The sequence below is a fragment of the Lygodium microphyllum genome, chromosome 22 (genome assembly GCF_053477565.2).
Source record: "Lygodium microphyllum isolate KBCC chromosome 22, Lygodium_microphyllum_v1.1.10, whole genome shotgun sequence".
In the NCBI taxonomy this organism is placed as follows: Eukaryota; Viridiplantae; Streptophyta; class Polypodiopsida; order Schizaeales; family Lygodiaceae; genus Lygodium; species Lygodium microphyllum.
The window spans coordinates 121,336,378-121,352,343 of NC_141156.1; positions in this window are offsets into that span (position 1 = coordinate 121,336,378).

Sequence of the window (15,966 nt, forward strand, 5' to 3'; positions counted from 1 at the left end):
ACCCAATAGGTTCCAAACAAGAACATCACATAGGACATTCCTTCACTGAAATTAAGGGGACTTTGGAACCAATGGAGCTCTTGAGAGAACACCAAAGAAACAAGGATCTTATTGAAAGAAAATATATATTGTATTCATCAACAAGCTTGTTTTCATCCTTTATGTAATCACAACAGGAAAAAGAACACAAAGCACAACAAATCTTCACGCAACATTGTAGCAAGAATCTTCCACGGCTTTATCTTAAAAAATTTTGATCACATTATTCATATTCTTCTTAGAATCCATCAAAGAATCACAAAAACACAAAAGGATGCTCCACTTTGAATGGAATTTCATCACATAGTATTTATCTTCAATGTCTTCACTGTCTTCATAGTCTCTCATGTAGATACAATGTTTTTTAAAGCATAGAAATAACTCTCTCTTGTACTTGATCTCTCTCACACATATCCTCACTCAATAGTACAATGGAGTTACAATCAATAATCCTCTTTTGGTCATGGATACCCCTCCCAAGAGGCATGTTTGATATGAAGAGTCACCAGAGCCACTATAGTGTCCCTTGAGAACTCACTATTGTCACTGTCTCATTGTACTCTTCACTTCACGTCTTCTTCAACTACTTCTTCCGCTTCTTTGAGCTATTTTGAGCTTACATTCTTCCTCTTCCAATATTACAAAACATTTCCAAGCTAAACATCCATCCCATAGAGCATTCACAGATCAAACAAAACAAAGACAAAAGCTCAATAAAGGGTCAATAGAAGGCATAAAACCATGCAATTTCAACCACAAAACATTCACAGAGCAAACAAAACAAAGACAGAAGCTCAATAGAGGATCAACAGAAGGCATAAAACCATAAAATTTCAACCAAAACCACTTCAAACCATCCAAAATCATTCAATGCACTCTCAATCAATCCTCAAATAACTTATTCACCATCTCAACCTCACCAACAGAAAGAAAACAGAGGCAAAACAGACCATAACAAAACCAAACAGACTCATCACAGAACCTATCATCATGACTCTCCCAAACATAATCAAACTAGCTTAAAACACTTCTAAATTCATCCAAATTCAATCAACACACCCCCATATAAACCAAAACTATCCAAAAATCAATTAAAAATGACAAAAAATACAATCATTTCAGCACTCAATCTATCCTCACACGTAATCAAGAAGTGTCCTCGTGACCTTAGAAAATGAGAATAGAAGCTTAAAATACTAGCTCATCATTTTATCTTCATCATCGATCAATTAGCATTTAGGAACCAGCCTCGACTCCATCAACCTTCAAAAGAACCTAGATCTAGCAATAGATTGATGAAGTTAATACCTTAAAGTATAGAGCAATCCTTAGTATGCCAAATTAGAACCAAAAAAATGAGCAAAGGATATAAGAGTTTGCTACATTATAGCACATAGTTATCCAAACACTCTTTAACATCAACCTCCAACCAACTTTGATCAGCTTTAGCTATAATCTTCTTCAACAGCAACTTCATCATCTCCTCAGACAAAGATTGTGTGTGTGTGTGTGTGTGTGTGTGTGTGTGTGTGTGTGTGTGTGTGTGTGTGTGTGTGTGTGTGTGTGTGTGTGTGTGTGTGTGTGTGTGTGTGTGTGTGTGTGTGTGTGTGTGTGTGTGTGTGTGTGTGTGTGTGTGTGTGTGTGTGTGTGTGTGTGTGTGTGTGTGTGTGTGTGTGTGTGTGTGTGTGTGTGTGTGCGTGCGTGCACCACACATATCACAAAACATAGAACACAACACCTACAAATACACAACAAAATATAGTCTGAATGGCACTAGTTCCCAAAAATGGAGAGCTAAAAAGAAAGAGAATTTTCATTAAAAAGATGGTACATCCAAAGATTACACCACTCCTATATGCAAGATGAAGAAATTTCTTCTTAAACTTCATGCTAAGCTCGAGATCATGCTCTAGGGTCTTTCTTTCATCCACAAAATGGAGAGGTACATTCTAAAGGAACTACAGATAACACATCCTTTCCAACAAGATAATGAATCTAGTAGGAAATGCCAGTGCAAAGTAGTACATCGTATCCATGTGAGCAACAATCACATCCTCATTAGGATTTATTGAGAAATTTGGAATGTTCTTCTGAGTGTTCAGATTGGACTGTTGATGCATGAAGGCAAGATACCTACAGAAATGTGTAGCAAGACGTACAGAAGTATCTTCAGGCTGAGCATGCACGTGAGCAAATTGAAGATAGGAGTTCAAACATGCTAAAGAAGTCTCCTAGGATCTAGGAATGAGAGGCCAATTAAATACAGGAAATATCACACAGAATCATGTAAATCGCATTGATGTCGATGGAGGATGTCATTATCAAATCCAAGAGTATCCAATACATATTGAGGGGGAAGATTGATATATTTTGTAGGAGGTGGAATAGGAATGACAGTAGAACATTAAAGAGGTGGATATGACAGATCATAGAAAGATGGAAAGTGTAAGGATAATGATTTTGGAAATGGAGGAAATGATACTAAAAATGCTTTAAGTGATTTTGAACAAAAGATGGAAGGAATAGGAGGAACAACAAGAGAAGGATCTGTAGGAGGAGAAGAGGTAGTAGAATCAGCAAATGGACATGAAGTAAAAACTAGAATATGAGGGAATAAAGCAGGGATAAAAGACAAAAGAGGAATGGAATCAGTATTAGTGGTAAGAAGATGAATATAAGAAGGAAGGTGAGTAGCTATGAGGGAACATAAAATAAGATCGTGAGGATCATGAGGATAAATAGAACAATGGAATTTCAAATTCTAAGAACTCCTTAACAAACAAGGGATTATCAAAAATGTGTTACAACACTTTAGCACGCAACTGTTGGATATCTGGCTTTTAAAAAGGTACTCAATCAATGGAGTGGATCCATGACAATATCATCCAAATGAGGATGCCAATCAACTCTTGTACACTAGGATGTGCACTAATGAAAATTTTGCAAATTGTCCACAAGATCGAACTCCACAGAATGCACATACACTATAGCTTGCAAAACCATAACCCCCCCCCCCCCCCCCCAACATAAATATTCAAATCCTCCTCATTTGGAATGTGCAAGTCTCCTTTAATATACATGGAAGAGAGCAATCTGACTTGAGGATCAAGCAGGTCATCCAAGGCTCTATCAAGCAAATTTAAGCAAATCACTTGACCAAAGATCTTGCCAGCCACCCTCTAGAGGCTATAAATCCAAATTGCTCAAAAATAAAGTCATTTGTAGTCTGATCTTTACTCTTGACAAAGCTTATTGAGGCTTCAAGGAGTGATTCAATGGTATGTATTGGATTCCTAGAGGTGATCATTGCGACTAGCATTTTATTTCAACATTCAACATGAACCTATCATGGCATTTCTTAATAGTTGGGGCAGCACCATAGCTAACAAGGTAGGTACAATAAGTCTTATTGTTCAAGGGTGCAGTGTATACAGGTGTTGGAGCACATTTAGGTCAATGGAGAGACCATAATGGGCATTATGATTAGCAATAAACAAATCTGAAATTTGCATGAATTTCACACTTGTTTTTTGTCCTAACTTTTGAGGAATTCAACTAGTGAATGCTTGACCTTGCCATACTAAAACATCAATGAGATGTTTGGAAAATTGTGTAGCATCATGCTTATACATCCTGGCACCATTTGAGTGGACTAAAGGTCATCTATCTATTATATATGACAAACTCTATGCTATCATACATGTCGTAACTGATGTAATTGTTGATTCGGAGCTCATTGAAGCTCGAGGTGTTGGCCATTAATGCTTGGATGATGCCATGGTTGATGGATGCTCATGAGCACTAAATGATTAGTTTGGGATTCTTTCATTGTTGGATTGATAGGTCTGTTGGTTGGTAATAGTTTGTGAAATGCTTCTTGGTCACTAATACTTGATGTAAATACATGCATTGATGCCCACATGTCCATGTATTGACTTCTAAAGGTTATGATACACACCAAATAAGTCTTGAGGCTATTTTAATTAGAAAATATCTTGGTTATGCAGAGTTTGTACTATTGATTTCTTTAGACTCATTGTTTATCAATGTGAACATTGTCTTTAGACTCGTTGTTTTTACTATTGATTTCTTTAGACTCATTGTTTATCAATGTGGACATTGAAAGGTTTTTCTTCATTTATGCATAATGCTTTATGCAGTAAATGAGACCTATATGATATCCTATTGCTTACAGATGGTATGGCAAATTTTTGAAGATTTTTGTGGATGTTATTGAGTTGAAATACATTATCTTGCAAAGTACTTACTACCATTTATTCCAAGATTGGAATTATTCCAAAATTAGCTCTTGCAGCATCAGGAATCCTAGAAGAAGCAAACAAATCAAAGAGGCAAGCAACAGGGACATTATGCTACATCTAGTAATGCTAAGGATACTACTCCTGACAGGTTGTTTGTAATGACCTATGTTCAAAAGAATGTCACTGATGTTGCTAAGTTATGATGTATGGTACATTGATTTAGGAGCTTCCAATCATGTGACTCCCCATGGTGAATGATTCATTGATATGGTTCCTAATAAGCATAGTTATGTTTAGATGGCTGACGATACTCAGTATAATATTGAGCATAAGGGTGTGATTCCCCTAGTTATACATGATAGTCAAAAGAAGAATTTGCATGATGTCTTACATGTTTCCTCTATTGCTAAGAATGTACTATCAGTTGGGCAAATGATTAAACAAAATTTGCAAGTGCAGTTCAATAAACGTGGTTGTTTTATTGAGGAGTTTGGAATAGTTGTAAGATTATTGCTAAGGGAAAAAAACATGGTCGGATGTTTACTTTAGATGCTAGTCTTTCCCAACTGAAATCAGTTATGTTTGCACATGGGACAGTGTGCAATTAAATATCTTGAGATCTAGCATAAGAGGATTGGTCATGTTAAGATTCAAATGCAACATACTATGTAGAAAAAGTAACTGGTTATAGGCTTACCAAAGTTTACCTACACCAATTTAGGTCATATTTCCGATGCATGTTAGTTCAGAAAAACCAATCTCAATTTTCACTTATGAGACATGTTTGAAATTGCTCTAGGCCACTGCATCTAATCCATTATTATTTTTGCGGCTAGTCCATAATGTTACTCTTGGTGGATCCAGATATTATGTGACATTCATTGATGATTTCAATCAGTATACATGGGTGTATATCTTGAAGCATAAAACTGAGGTACTTGCTATTTTTAAGGACTTTAATTAGTAGTAGCTTGAGAAAGATTTTGATTGCGCAATCTCTTACTTGAGATGTGACAGTGGTAATGAATATGTATCCAGTGAATTTGATAGATTCTTGGTTGAGAATGGCATTCGTAGAGGCAACTTACTTGCAATTCTCTACAACATAATGGAGTAGCAAAAAAGAAGAATGAGGTTCTTATGGAAATTGCTTGTGTGATGCTTAATGAGAAGAATATACCATTGCATTATTGGATTGAAGTTGTTATGATAGCTATGTATGTGCTAAATCATACTCCTATAGCAAGGGTTCATGACATGACACCATATCAGAAACTATCTAGACATAAGCTTGACATCATCATTTGAAAGTCTTTGGCTACATTACATATGTACACATTCCAGATGAGAAAAGAAGGAAGTTGGATCCTAAAGCACATAAGTGTGTCTTCATTAGCTATGCACATGAGTGAAAAGTGTATAAATACTTTGATCCATCTACATGGGAAACAATAATAAACAAAGATGTTATCATTGATGAGTTGACATCATGATATTGCTCACCAGTTGTTGCTATTCCACCTAATGCATCTTCAAATCATGTATCTACTAAGATTTCACAACGTTACTACTATGTCTAGGCCTACAGGTGATGTATCTCCAAGTGTTTTTTTCTTGGACTAGCAGGTTACGCAGTAATGCATCATCATCACTTACAACAATATGTCAATGAGGGGGAGAAATGAGATAAAAGGCAAAGGCAAAGAGAAAGTTCTTGATGATTCTCTTAGAATTTTGACTTCTAGATATGACTCAATGAATATCCTAGATAGTGAGCTTGGAATTCCCTTTGTGTGTATTCCTAGAGTTAGGTAGACTAGATATGTATCACCTCATGAAAGAGGAGGATCAAGAAATCCACCTTAGTTGAGATGCTTATAAAGGGTGCCACACCCTATTGAAAGGCTTATGTACAATGGATTTTTAGTAAAGCATTATGTATATATGACAAAGGTCATGGAATACAAAGAGCCTGCTGCTATATTCAATTAAGCTGTCATGGACAAGAATTGGTGTAAAGTAATGGATGAGCATATGAATGCACTGGCTGAAAATCAGACTTGGAAATTGGTCACAATGCCTAATGGTAAGAAGTCAATTGGTTGTAAATGGATTTACAAAGTTAAGTGCAAATTTGATGGCACCATTGAAAGTTATAAAGATAGATTAGTGGCCAAAGGCTATGCACAATAGTATGGTTTGGCCAAAAGGGCAACTATTAGGACATGATTACATTGGCTACATCAAGGGGCTAGAAATTACAACAAATGGATGTTAAAAATGCATTTATGAATGGAGACTTAGTAGAAGAAGTATTCATGGATTAATCGAAAGGATATGTGCACCTTCAATATCTGAATTATGTCTACAAGAAGTTGGAAATAGCACTCTATGTGCTAAAACATACTCCAAGAGCCTGGCATGCACAAATTACTCCTTATGTGTTGAGTCTTGGATTTGTGGTTGGCACGACTGATCATAGTCTATTTATGAAGAAAACAGATGCAAGACTTGTGGTATTAGTCATCTATGTAGATGACTTGATCATTACAAGAGATGATGATATTGGGATACAAGATATTATGGCCATGCTAAAAATTGAATTTGATGTGAAGAATTTAGGAGAATTGTTCTTTTTTGGTATTAAGGTTGTAAATTTAGCTAATGGACTATGGCTAATGCAAAGACAATATGCAATGGAGATTGTAAAGAAGTATGTTATGATAGGTTTCAAACTCTTGGATATGCCGTTTGATCAGAATACTAAGTTAGATGTGAAATACTAGAGCTAAAATTTGAGATATTACTATGTACAAACATATGGTAGGAAGTCTCATCTACCTTACCATCAGTAGGCTTGATTTCAATTACTCAGTTGGACTTATCCAAAAAGTTCATGCAGAAGCCTAGAAAACACCACTTGGATATAGTAAGGAGATTAGGTAAGTTTTCCATACGATAGAGGGTCTACTAGTGGGTATGCATTCAACTTTGGTAGTGGAATGATTAGCTAGAGTAGCAAGAAGCAATTGATAGTTGCACTCTCTAGTAGTGAGGGGAGATACATGAAAATTTTCTCAATATTTAGATGAGATTGATTACTCCATAAGAAGCTCAAATTTTATTGCATAAATATGTACATTTTTCAAGCTTTAGAAAGCACCTTTTTTTATACATTGAGTGAGGTTTCAATCATGAAACTTGGCAATAGGTATTTCCTTATATACATAGGGTTTTCTCATGAACTTAGGAATTCGATAATGACTTGGTTGTTTAGGGAACCTTTCACAATATAATCATTTTGTTTTTGTCTACCTAGGTGAGCCATTCTATCAAGATATAAGATATTAGTCACTCAATCATAAATGTACCAATGTTGATAGACACTTTAATCGTTTAAAATTGTGATGGTTTTGACTCTTAATTTCTCAAAGAAAAATATAGTGACAAGATTGAGTTCCCCCATCCATCAAACTCTTTTACTATTTTTCAAGCTTTAGAAAGCACCTTTTTTTATACACTGAGTGAGGTTTCAATCATGAAACTTGGCAATAGGTATTTCCTTATATACATAGGGTTTTCTCATGAACTTAGGAATTCGATAATGACTTGGTTGTTTAGGGAACCTTTCACAATATAATCATTTTGTTTTTGTCTACCTAGGTGAGCCATTCTATCAAGATATAAGATATTAGTCACTCAATCATAAATGTACCAATGTTGATAGACACTTTAATCGTTTAAAATTGTGATGGTTTTGACTCTTAATTTCTCAAAGAAAAATATAGTGACAAGATTGAGTTCCCCCATCCATCAAACTCTTTTAATATTTTTCAAGCTTTAGAAAGCACCTTTTTTTATACACTGAGTGAGGTTTCAATCATGAAACTTGGCAATAGGTATTTCCTTATATACATAGGGTTTTCTCATGAACTTAGGAATTCGATAATGACTTGGTTGTTTAGGGAACCTTTCACAATATAATCATTTTGTTTTTGTCTACCTAGGTGAGCCATTCTATCAAGATATAAGATATTAGTCACTCAATCATAAATGTACCAATGTTGATAGACACTTTAATCGTTTAAAATTATGATGGTTTTGACTCTTTATTTCTCAAAGAAAAATATAGTGACAAGTTTGAGTTCCCCCATCCATCAAACTCTTTTAAGATTTCTTTCAAGAAGGTAGGCTATCCTCTAATCAATCAAGCAATAGACACTGTGTGGAATCTATTGCCTCTCTATATAATATCCAAGAGGACAATATAGACTTGTTCATGAAGTCCTCGCCAAGAATAATCCAATGAGTGCAAGATGGATTGGTACATAGTGCGAAAGAAAAGCTAAGCATGCCACGGTTCACCTTGGATCTATATATGACAAGTAAAGTTAAGTTAATCACAATTCTTTACAAAACAAGATAGCTCATAGAAATAAAAAATCAAGTGTATTATTCCATTGCTCACATACAAAGGCTTTACTTAGAAGCAAAATGACATACAAGATTGACCATGGAACTCTTAAGGGAAGTAGTCCTAAATTTGGGCAACTCACTCATTATATCTAAGGCTAAGTACTCAATAGGGAGATTGGGGATTCCCTCCACCTAATATCAAAAAGCATGGGAACTATGGGCAAGTACAATGTGATTGGATTGAATGACCCAAGTTAATCCTACTATGAATCCACTAGACTCAAGTGTCATAGCCTCACCCTCATAATACTCTAGAAGATCTAGAGGACCAAGATAGAAAGTAAAGAGTCAAACTATGTTGAGCCTCTCAGCCCAATGGATCCTCCACAGCCCATACCCAAGTTTACTGTTACGATCCATGCATATACAGTAGTTGGTAGAAGTCTTGTACCAACCCATGTACTACATCCACTAATAGTGTGAAAGAACTAGTAGCAGGGTGAAACAAAGATCCAATCCATCAACTAGAAGATATGCTCCTACAAGGGTAGGCTATACTATGAACCCACTTGGTATACCAAGGGAATATCAAACAAAGTTTCTCCTATACAAGATACTAAACATTGTAAGAGAGTGTCTTTACCACTCACTAGAAGTTTCTTTATTAAATACTAACAAACTTTTAGTTCATGACATCAAAACTATCCTTTAGAATTTTTACAAATTTATAAAGAGTATCCCCTTAACATTCTTACAATATTCTATTGAACCTCATAACCCTTGGAATTTTGCTTTGCTTATAAAGTACTAGTTGGCCTAAATTGCCTCTATACCAGCTCACTATCCAAATATGTGCCATCATAGGTCATACACTCTGCACAATCATCACAGGCCGCAATCTTGATGATTGACATGGGGCTTTTGAAGACCCACACCTAAGCTCTCTCCCACTCAAAGGACTTCCCAAATGATCACCTCTATGAACTACAATTTAAAAAAAATCAGGCCCCTATTTGCAAAGCCTAAAGGGGCAGCCATAGCCTTTAATCTCCGAGCTCATACTTCACTCCATTTTCTCACTTCCTTTGGCTCAATGATGTCACTGACTCTCTAATCTTGTACAACACTCAGTCCTTAGCAAAGCTCTCACATCAAATCATCAAGGAAGGGATTCAACTTTGAGATCGAACATCAAAGGTTCAACTTGCTAGTATCTCTTGATATTCACATAGTGTTTTTTGGCACTAGTGTTTCTTGTGTCTTTTGACACACTCAACTTCAACTCCCTTGCTGGTCTACTCTTATTTACTTGCTGCTACTCCTGCCAACAAAATGGGGCAAAGATTCACCCTCATGCCAATTCAATTGTGTTAGGTTCCACACATGGAAAACTAGGATCAAACTGATTCTGATGAAGAAAGGCTTGTGGTCTATCACAACAAGTAGTCAAGAAAAGAAGCCAAGGGAAGTTTCACTCTTAGTAATATAGGATAAAAATGATGATAAATCTCAAGCTATTATCAAGCTTGAACTTGATGACAGCTACATTCATCATTTTGATGATTGTGAAACCTCTCAAGCAACATGGGATTGGTTAGAAACCATGTTTGGAGCTCACTCAAAACCCTCCAAATATGGCTTGCTAATTGAATTATTTAGGCTTGATATGAGAAGTAGTACCTCACTTGCAACTCATTTGAATTATATGGAAAGCTTGTTGACACAACTTGCAGGAGTCAACTTGAATATGGATGAAGACATTTGCATTGGAGTACTTCTCAAAAGTCTTCCACCTGAGTATGATAATGTATCTACCACATTAATCAACATGCCAAAACCAAATATTGTGGATATCAAAGCTTATCTCCTTGAAGAGGAAAAGAAGATCAAGACCAAAGGATAAGCAAGCACCCCAAGAGGAGACCAACAACTCCTCTATGTGAAGGACAAAGGGAAGAAGGGCATAGTTTGTGATTTTTGTAAAAGAACTGGGCGTATTGAGAAGTTTTGTCATGCTAGGAAAATATTTCAAAGAGCATATCTTGCAACAGTCAAAGAAGACGAAGACAACAATGGAGAAGAAGAAGAAGAAGAAGACACCCAAGAGCAAAAGGATAGGACTCACCAGTCCCTCTTTTGTAGCTCATTTTCTAATAGACTTTTTTAGGTTTTGAATGTGTACTTGCCTAATGTTCTTACCATAAGCTCTTGTACTCCTCATGTAACCTTTTCACACTATAGCCTCTACACACTTGGTGAGGCCTTGTGATAGCCTCTAGCTTTATATGGTTGTTTTTTTCCATGTCTACACTTAGCAAGGTTCTACTCGTGACAGCCTTGTTTTTCTTGGTTGTGATTGAGGAGTGGTGTTGAAAAATGTGCAATCATGCCCACTCTATAGCCCCTTTGTAATGAACAGCAAGGCAAAGGATCACAAATAAAGCCTTAGACTAGGTCATGTATGCATGGTTTATTAAAACCACATTTGGTGAATATCATGTCCCTTTCCACATTTTTCCACCTACCAATACCACCTACTATAAGCCTATAAAAGGCACTCATCCCCACACTCAATCCATCCATAATTCTCATTCAATTTTACTTGCATTATGCTTGAATAATATCAATTGTTCTTCTTTGTCATTACTTATGTCTCATTATGATTGTTTACTTTCTCATCAGTGATCCACCCTAGCATGCACCCTCAATATTCTAACATTGTTTGCCTATTTTGTACTATTATGAACATTTGACATGCCTAGGAGCATTACATATCAATGATCATTTGTCACTTGTTAACTATATTTGCATTGTAATGTTAAAGGATATGAGGGCACTAATTTTGATGCATAATGCTTCTTCTTCTAACCCAATAATGTAATGTTAAGTTCCAACTATTGAAAAAAAGTTGTCCAGGATAGAATGGCAATTTGTAAAAAAACTTATTAGGTGGATTATATGCATTAGTAGTGTAATTTCTATCACATTGTGAAGTCTACTGATACACTTGCATTATGAATAACTTTCTTGGTGGTGTAAAGAAGTACATGCATGTGTGTCAACACCCAATTGCCAAAGGAGGAGCCAAATCCATTTGAGAGCATTATGAAAGTAAGAGGGATTTCATTACAAGAGTGTCATGCATTAAGCTTGATGTGTTTGAGTTGCATAATGACATTCTCAACTAAGTGAATGCCTCTCAAACACCCCTTACTTCTAACTTTCTAGAGTTTCAAGTACCACACAAAGGGAAAAGATGCTCCCTTAAGAACAAATCCAGTGACTATCAAACCTACCTCCACGAGAGATTTCTTGTGACACTCCTAGAAGAAGCACAAATGGCCTTGGTGAAGGCTATCTTTTTCTCATGCCATAAAATGGGAAGTGTGGACAATGATCACTAAGAACTTACATGAATGAATATATTGGGGAGTTCATCTATATTTTCCCCTCTCTCATATCACTCAATATGGCATGATGTTCTTGACGATTGCCACATAGAGGTAAAGGAATAGATTGAGAAGGTTGTTCCAGAAGATCTGGGCATGATTGGATGTGCCATTGTAGCACAAACAACTTGTCTAATATTCAACAATGAGTACTAATAAGCATTATATTTGTTTCATCAAAGGGGGGAGACATTTGTGAAAGCCATTGAGAGCATTAGAAAGATCAAATTGGGGGAGTACAATGCAAAGGCATTTGTGAAAGCCATTGAGAGCACTAGAAAGATCAAATTAGGTGAGTACAATGCAAATATATTATGCAAAACCATTGAAGAGATAAGGCCTCATGAGGGCCTCACCATGTGATGTAAATAGTGCAAAGAATTACAAAAATGCAACCAAAGTTGTACAAGAGCCTTGGCCATAAATTATTACAATGGTTGCAATAGCCACCACTCAATTCAATTTTGAACTATTGGTATGAAAAGGAGAATATAGCTTAGTTTGCTAGTATTATTAATGATTGTAGGAAAGTTGTCAAGTTTGTTCTCAAGAAAGGTTAAGTGCTTATGAGATCACATATCATGCATACTAAAGTTTCATGCTGAGACAACATTTCTACCCACTTTTACACTTTACAGTCCTTACTTTGAAACAAGGGTACTGTGATAAAGACATTCTCATGCATAGGCACGTACAACTAAGAGGATGAGCAAAGTACTTAAGTGAGAGACAAGGTTACTAGGTTGTGCTCTAATTCTCTAAACAAAGACAATAAGTGATAGTGGCTTTTGGTTTATGCTTACCATATGTAATGATGCTCATCAAGTACACCATCATATGCAATATGGATGAAAGGGTGGTAAACATGAGAAAAGTATGAACAACATGGTGGAGAATGTACCAAAGTTTAGAGTTCCCTAAAGAGATTAAGGACTCCATTAAGCCTCTCTAGGATTCTCAAAGGAAGGCGTTCTTAAAATATGTTTAGTGAAGGTGAATTGTCACTCATACACCACTGCATAATGTTAAATACTTGTCAAATCCAAAATATTAGGGACTATATTGTGGAGCAATAGTTAGACACTTGCATATTTCTGCATTGTTACATCAATATGGTCTATGCAAAAGATGAGCTAGCATGCAAAGAATGTGCTCAAGAGATCTCAAAATCCAAACTAAGAGAAGATTCTCTCTTTAATCTCTTTATGTAGAAGATGGCCAAGGAGCAACCAGCATGTAAGTGGTGAAATATGAATGTAAGGGATATTTGTTCACATTTGAGACCTATCCTAATGCATGTATCGGCAAAATGCACTAGCAACTCTAGCTTAGAGATACTTGGAGCACATGCAAATATGTGCACAACACTATTCAAGACAAAGTGCTGGGGGTATGGACAAAAAAGTTGGTGTACATATATTGCAATGATTGAATCTTGCAAATTCTTGAGAGTGACTATTATGAGGAGGGTATTCCCCTATGGATGTACAATTGTGATGATGGATAGACAGAGGTATGAATCTCTAATGGCATTTACCATTTTTATGAAAATGATAGTGCCATTGCAATGGATATTCAGATCATCCTGATGATCCTAGAGATAGAGGATGTAGACATCGAAGAATGTCTTACTTGTCGGCTGACTAGGTCCCAAGTGATATTTGAGGAGTTTAATGGAAAGATGTAGCAATAGATTAGCTTTCAATATTTGCGCCTCTATTTGGTTTGATACAATTTGGAAAAAAAAATTGAGCTTTGTGAAAGATTGACCCATGCAAAGCTATAAGCTTGAACATTTGTAGTTTGTGATATTTAACATGTACAATGATAGAATAAGCTTGAACAATTATAGTGTGTGATACTTAACTTGTACAATTTTGAAGTATTGTGTCCCTAATTGATAAATTTTGAAATTGGAAAAGAAATAGAAAACCCAAATAGCTACAATGGTGCAAGTTTACCCCAACAACTTTTATCGTTCTCATCATTCAATGCATGTACAAATGAGATTACATTGCAATCCTCAACTAGGTGTTAATCAAAATTCAAATTTCAAATAGCATTGGAAGTGCTCTCTTGCTTGCCCTCATGAGATTGTCTATAAGGAAAACTTCTATAAATCTTTTGAAAATATAAGGGAGTAGGTGGGACACTTGTTAGGTGAAATGATTTGTTGAATTACGCAAGCAAGATGCATGTTGGTGTTGGTGGTAAGGCAAAAAGAAAGGGTGTGCTACCTTATCAAATGGCTTGAAGCACCCTACATGAATATTAGTCATGTGTATTGGGCATCTAGAAACTACATGATAACTAAGGGATGGATTAAAATACACATGAGATGGCCTCATGGTAATGCCCCTTGAGATGCACCCTCCACCATGTGGCATCCCATGCATTAATAGTTTACATGAGAATCTCAATTTTCTCCTCAATGTATACATAAATTTGTGGTTGTGTTTGGAACTTGCAAAACGTGTTGCAACTCTTGCTCCCTTTTGGTGAGATTGTACTTGATTATATGTGTTGTTACAGCCCAAATGGAAGCCCAAGGAAGCCCAAGATAGTAAACACCTAAAATTTTGAAATGGAAGACAACCCAAGGCGAGAAAAGTGGAAAAGAAAGGCAAGCTCAGAAAAATGTAGGAAAAGCCTCAACACAAAAGGAAGTTCACAATAATGAGTGCACCAAATATTCTAGCAAAGAAAGCATTGGGTGGATTGTAATTCATTTTGTAAAAGAGCACCAGGCTCCCTCCTATGCAATTTGTAAATGTAGATGGGCACGAGCAAAAGAACGAAAGAAGACCGTGGCTAAAATGGCCAGTCATGTAAAAAGGGATGGGCACCCAAAAGAGGAGGAGGGCATGTATAAAAAGGCAAAAAGGGAATGGAGAAGATCATTCTTGTGTGTGGCCAAAAGTAGCTCCCTTCTTCTTCTTCTTCTTCTTCTTCTTCTTACTATTGCTTGCTTGTGCTAATGCTTGAGAGAGGGAGTGTGAGAGTGTGAGGGAGTGAGTGTGTGAGGGTAAGAGACCATGGTGGAGAAGCTCTCCATCTTCTCCTCTCTCCTTCTATTTTCTTGTCTTCTCTTGTATTGTCTTGTGTGCGCAACAAGGGAGCATGGAGCTTGGAGCTTGAGGATCAAACTCACTTGAAGCTTGCACTTGGATCGTGGAGCTACTAGAGTGCTTGAGGGAGGAGACAACTCGATCAGCCATGGAGGTAAGCTCACTACACTTGTGGGTGCCAGAGCGAGTACAACTATGTGAGAGGTAGCCATTGCACTTGTCTTGAACTGCTTGAAGCAACAAGTAGATTGTGGGTCTTGGCAGTCGAGTGAAAGTTTCCAAATTTTGGTTCCATTTTCGAGGAAAATGGATTCAAGCTTGAGTGCTTGCATTCTTTGAATCGAGCGACAAAGTAGGAGTTCAACTCCAAAATGGCACTTGGTTTTAGGTAGGAAGCAAGGAAGTCGGAGGCCGTCCGATCTCTTTTCTGGATTATTTTAGGTGTAGGAAGCTTTCTGTGCATTGGTTAGAATAAGAGTTGTGTGTTTTGTATCAGATTTGAGACACAAGTTTTGGAAAATAAGGAAAAGATAACTCTCTAGATAACCAGGAAATAGGAAAATAAGGGAAAAAAGGAATCAGATTTTTCATGTACATGAAGAAAAAAACAGAGGTAAGGGGAGAAAGAGAGAACACAAAAGGGGGAGCAAGGGGGAGAGAGAGAGAGATCATTTGCATTTAGGGAGATTGAGAGACAGAGCTTGTGAGAGAGAGGCAGAGAATACCGATCTA